The sequence below is a fragment of the Chrysochloris asiatica genome, unplaced genomic scaffold, assembly GCF_000296735.1.
Source record: "Chrysochloris asiatica unplaced genomic scaffold, ChrAsi1.0 scaffold00003, whole genome shotgun sequence".
NCBI lineage: Eukaryota > Metazoa > Chordata > Mammalia > Afrosoricida > Chrysochloridae > Chrysochloris > Chrysochloris asiatica.
The window spans coordinates 6237819-6243746 of record NW_006408521.1 but is presented as its reverse complement, the minus strand read 5'-3'; the positions used below and the strand labels follow the sequence as shown (position 1 = coordinate 6243746).

At 34.0% G+C, this 5928-nt stretch overlaps 1 protein-coding gene across 3 annotated transcripts in view; it reads right to left on the bottom strand.

The window, feature by feature from the left end:
- PCDH15 (protocadherin-related 15) overlaps positions 1-5928 on the bottom strand; it is a 1066306-nt gene that overhangs the window by 635284 nt on the left and 425094 nt on the right. The gene's annotated exons all lie outside the window — the stretch shown is intronic.

The window sequence follows — 5928 nt, the reverse complement described above, 5'->3', positions numbered from 1 at the left end:
AAGAGTTTTTACCTTAAAACACACACATACACACAAACACATCTGAGAGATAAATGAAAATTAGGACTGTTAAATGCAAGTGAAAACTTTGAGGAAGACTGCAGATGGCCACTTACCAGATAAAGTCTCTTCAGTGCTTAAAGTATTGGTTTAGGAGAAAACAGTCACCTGACAGATTTTTTAAATTTAAGATGAGTGAAAAAATTAAAGTGGTATATAAGGCCATGTTTGAACATCAATCTACTGATTTAGCTTTACCCCTCTCCCCTAAGAAACGCTGTTGTTTTGTTTTATGGGTAGGGTAGGTCTTTGTACAATCTATTCCTGCATCCAAAATCAAGGTTCAAAATGCTTCATTTTCAGTCCTCAAGCTTGTGCTGAAATCTTACTCATTTGTTAAATTTCAAATTAATTAGATGCCACCTTTTCATTACAATTCTTGATTTCAGAATCTGGTATTTCTTACTGTTTTATTGGCAGTTTATAATTTATTTCCTTCACTGTAGTATTGTCATAATAAACATACAAGTGAATACATTTTCTCTATAAATATACATTCTGTACCTTTATAGATCTGAGACTTCTAAATTTTTGATCCCCTGATAATTTGTTTTGTTAATTTTTGAGTGGGATTCTTTCATGAAGAAATAGTTTGAGGGGGGAAAAATTCAAAAGGAAAAGAAGGCACTGAGGTTGTTTTCTTTATAATTTCTATTTCAAGGGCTTCAAATGTGGCCCAGATGTCCAAAGGGATCCACAAGTAATGTGTATCAGCGGAGCAGACATGGTAAGGATGGCCACACACATGCTTTCTCTAAGGCAGTTATTGTTCCTAAACCCCAGATTTTTTATTTTTTAAATAATGAAATACATTATTAAATCTTCCAATTTTCCAAAGTGATAAAAGAAAAATTCTATATTCTATGATTGGCAAATTATTTAGGAAATAAAACTATGACTATGCCAAAATAAACACATCTATTGAGCCCTGGTATGGCTCTGTGGGTTAATGTGCCAAACTGCAAAGCCGTCTGTAACTGCAAGGTTGCTAGTTCAAGCCTACCAGCTGCTCCTTGGAAACCCTATCCAGGGTCAATATGGGTCAGAACCAACTTGACAGCACTTAACAACAACATTGGTTCAAAAACCATGCCTATTCATAACCTCTAATTTATGAAAATAATATAATTGTAATGAAACAAAACTATTAGGGCAAAGTACTCATTTAACTATAAAGTCAGCACTCCTGGGAAACAGTTTTAAAAGTAAACTTTACCATTCTGCAACCTAAAAGGATTTTAAAATGAAGTAAGAGGCGATAGCTACAGATTGCATGTAAGAACATTAAGATAATACTGGGGAATTGGTTCAGTGGAAATGTTAGCTAACTAAATAGCTTCCAAGCCTAAGTTTTATTTAATGTATCTATTTTTTTATAGTATTTCCCATCCCAGAAGACATCTTTCCCTCTTATAAAGAACTAATTCATTCTTAAAAAGCTATGCTTTAATTTTCAAGTTATGAAATGTTAAAATTATATAACAATAATGGTTCTACATATTTAATAGAGCAAACTTAAAATGTTTAATCAAAGATTTTTGTTAGCAAGGAAAACGAGTTTGAGATACAATTCAATTTGAAAAATAATAGAAAGTAAAAACAAAGCAATACTTTTAACAGTAACTATCTGTAGAAGTTTGGGGAACAAATGAGTGCCCATCATTTTCAGTCTACTTACTGAGGCAGGACATACTTTTGGGTCAAATTCCTCTTAATGCACACACCTAAAGTACTATACCCAAAGGCAAGAAAATCAGCGATTCAGGGAAGGAATAGGAGATCCAGGGAGCGCTCAGAGCATATGCCATGAAGTTGAAATGAACATCTGGGGATCAATGACTAAATGGATCCAGGGAAGCAAATTTTATAACAAAATGTTAAGAGGAAAGTATTCTGAGAAAAAGAGCAACAACTTTTGCTACTCAGAGAATTGTACTAAACCATTTTATAGGCACATTATAGGATGAGTCCTTCAATTGGATAAGAGAAATATTTGACAGAATTGTTATGTGCCTTCATGTCAGTTTCAACTCATAGCGATCCTGTGCAGCGTTTGTGAGGAGGGACTAGTGAATTTGAACCACTGACCTTGCAATGCAATGCTTATCCTATAACACCATACCAGCAACTTTATATGTTGTTGTTAAATGCCATGGAATAGGTTTCAACTTATATAGTCACTGTGTAGAGTTTCCAAAATGGGTTGGTGAGATAGCAGTCCAATGCCTATCCCACAGAATCAAAACAGGACAGGACTGTAATCTGTGTTCATCAGTTACTAGCAGTGTGGTGGTGGCTGTGTACAGTAAAGTCGGTTCTGACTCATGGCAACGCTACATAGGGTTTCCAAGGCTGTAACTCTTCATGGGAATAGAGAGCCTCATCTTTTTCCCACAAAGCCTCTAGTGGGTTCACACTGCTAACGTGGTGATTAGCAGCCCAACACATAATCTACTATGCCACCAGCATTCTGAACCTTATCTAAAATTTATAAAATTTGCAAAACCTTATCTGTTATCTCATATTACTTATTAAATTGCAAAACAACAACAACAAAAATCCCAAAAAACTTCGTGATCTTCTCACCAGATAATGTGATAATACCACAATTTTACTAGAAAATAATTGTTTTCTTTTGGAAATGTAAATTTATATAAAAACACGATGACAATTTCTTGTTGGTTTGATAATATAAGACCATTTTGATTACACATGAAATTTGAAGTCTCATCTTTACAGATTAAAAAGTAATGAACCAACTTGATATTTCAATTCAAAAGTCCAAGATGTAAATGAAACCACCCTGATGATCTGATTTCAATAAGTGACTCAAAATTGCAAAGAAAACATGCCTGTTTAGAGGCAAGGTGACAAATAAACCACAACAGTCTCTAAATCTAAACAGTATTTTCTAATTTCCCTAGTCTTTTTGAAGACTAAAAGAGTCCTGGTGTGGTGCTATGGGTTAATGTGCTGGACTTATAAGTTGATTTGAACCACAACGTTCAAGATCACCAGCCACTCCTCGGAAACGCTATACAGGGTCACTATGTGACAGAATCAACCCAACAGCCCTTAATAGCAACAACAACAACAAGCGAAGATTACATTTCTATAATTATTTTTAAGACAGAAGTTATTTGAAATATATGGTTTGAAGGACTTACAGTGTAAACTTTGCAAATCCAAAGGCAGGTTTTGCAAATGCAAATAATTCAGCCTACAAAATATATCTGTATTTTCTCCTCCCGTCTGAATATTTTCTAACATTCATGAAAAGGTAACATAAAAGGCCTATGGCACTTGTTTTATTATCAATTCCTTTTTTTTTTTTTCTTTGTCGTGGACACAAATAATTGTCTATTTACTTTTTCCACTTAGAAATCACATTTTTAGTCATTTAAAATAAATGCTACATTGCATTTCTTTGATTTCCTTATAATAATTACAATTGCTGATACAGTTAGTGAGAGATGATAGATCACTGACTACAGGAGATAGAACTTACTATGTAGTTGATTATGGCTGTAATTTAAGGCTAATCCAAAAAGCAATTCTATTTCAATTACTCTCATTTTAGGATTTGAGTTTTATCTTAGAGTGCTTTACAACATTCCCTCCAATAGAAGTTATGTACCTAGCTTTTTAAAATAATTTCTTTAAATTGTAAGTAGAAATCTGTGTCTCCAATAAATTATATTAGCTGATATTTGGATATAGAAAATGAAAGAGAATCAACTACCTAGCTGTAGAAAAAGGAGAAAAACTTCCAATTTCTATAATAAAGCATACACAGAAGTTTGAATGATCTCTAAATCAATTTCTAGGTTTCATTAAAGGAAAAATCTAGAAGACTAAATTTAAATGATTAGATTTTCATAATAATTTCAGTATTATTTAGCAGCAATAGTATACTTTAACATGCTACTTTGTTTATGATGACATCTCTGTGTACAATTTCAGAAAACATTAAAGAGATTCTCACAATGTTGAGAATGTGGCACTTAGTTGTAGACATTAGAAGTTTAGGGATTTGGATAGTAAACACTAATAAAGAGGTCAATGTTATAAATTTGACATTTGTATAAACTAGTAAATTTTGTGGTCTTCATAGATTGATGTTCATGCGAACGGAATGCAGAAATCATTGTACAATAGTATTACTATTACATGCAAGTAAAATTTTGATAAAAATAATTTTAAAACAGCTTCAATAGTACACTGACAGGGAACTACCAGAGGTTCTAGCTGCATTCAGACAAGGACATGGAACTAGGGATATTATAGCTGACATGAGATGGATCTTGGCTGAATGCAGAAAATACCAGAAAGATACTTGTTTTCATTGATTATGCAAAGACTTGACTTGGAGAATCATGACAAGTAATAGATACCATTGTGAAGAATAGGTATTCCAAACCATAATATGCTAATGAGGAACTTGTACATAGATTAAGAAGCAGTCATTAGAATAGAACAAGGGAACACTGGATGGTTTAAAATCAGGAAAAGTGTGAACCACGATTGTATTCTTTCACCATATTTATTCAGTCTGTATGCTGAGCAAATGATCACGTATTCTGGTTTATAGGCACAAAAATGTAACACCAAGATTGGAGGAAAACTCATTAACAACTTGTGAAATGCAGATAATACAACCTTGAATGCTGAAAGTGAATAGAATTTAAAATACTTACTAATGAACTTCAAAGACCACAGCCTTCAGTATGGGTTGTATATCAATGTAAAGAAGACAAAAATCCTCACCACTGTACCAATAAATAATAACACGATAAATGGAGAAAAGACTGAAGTTGTCAAAGACTTCATTTTGCTTTTATCAAATATTAACACTCATAGAAGCAGCAGTCAGGAAATCAAATGATGTATTACATTACGTAAATCTGCTGCACAAGACCTCTTTAAAGTCCTGAAGAGCAAAGATATCAGTTTGATGACTAAGGTGTGCCTCACTCAAGCCATGATATTTTCAATAGCTGCATAGGCATATGAAAGTTGGACAATGCATAAGACAGACTGTTAAAGAATTGATGCATTTAAGTTATGATGATGGAGAAGAATATCAAATATATCATGGATTGTCAGAAGAATAAACAAATCTGTGTTGGATCAAGTATGGCCAGAATGTTCCTTAGATGCTAGGGTGAAGGGAATTTGTCACTTATACTTGTGCCATATTATCAAAAGAGACCATTCCCTAGAGAAGGACATCATGCTTGTTAAAGTCAAGGGGCAGCAAAAGAGAGGAAGACCCAAAATGACATCAATTGTCACTGTGGCAGCAACAACATAACAAAAATTATGAGTGTGGCACAGGACAGGTTAGTGTATTATTCTGTTATGCACAGGGTCACTATGAGTTGGAAATGACTCAATGGCATTTGTGTCAATTTGTCTAGGCCAGGATTCCCAGTGGTTTGGCAACTGTGATGATTGACTATAATTAGTCATAGTTAACTCTATGATGATTAGCTATGAGTAGCCAATCAATTGAAAGGATGTTTTCTTGGGGGTGTTGACTGCTCCCAATATAATGGATGTGCAGGACTCCATAGTATATATGCATAAAACCTATTGCTATTGAGTGGATTCCGACTCACAGTGACCCTATAGGAAAGAGTAGAATTGCCCCATAGGTTTTTCATTGGTCCTGGTGTGACGCTTTAAGATAAGCCAGATTGCTAACTATAACGTTGGTGGTTCAAACCCACCAGCCACTCCTTGGAAACTCTATATAGGGTCACTGTGAGATGGAACTGACTCGATGGCACTTAAAAATAGCAATATATAAATATATATGTGTGTTGTGTATATATATGTGTGTGTTGTATGTACATATGTCTTATA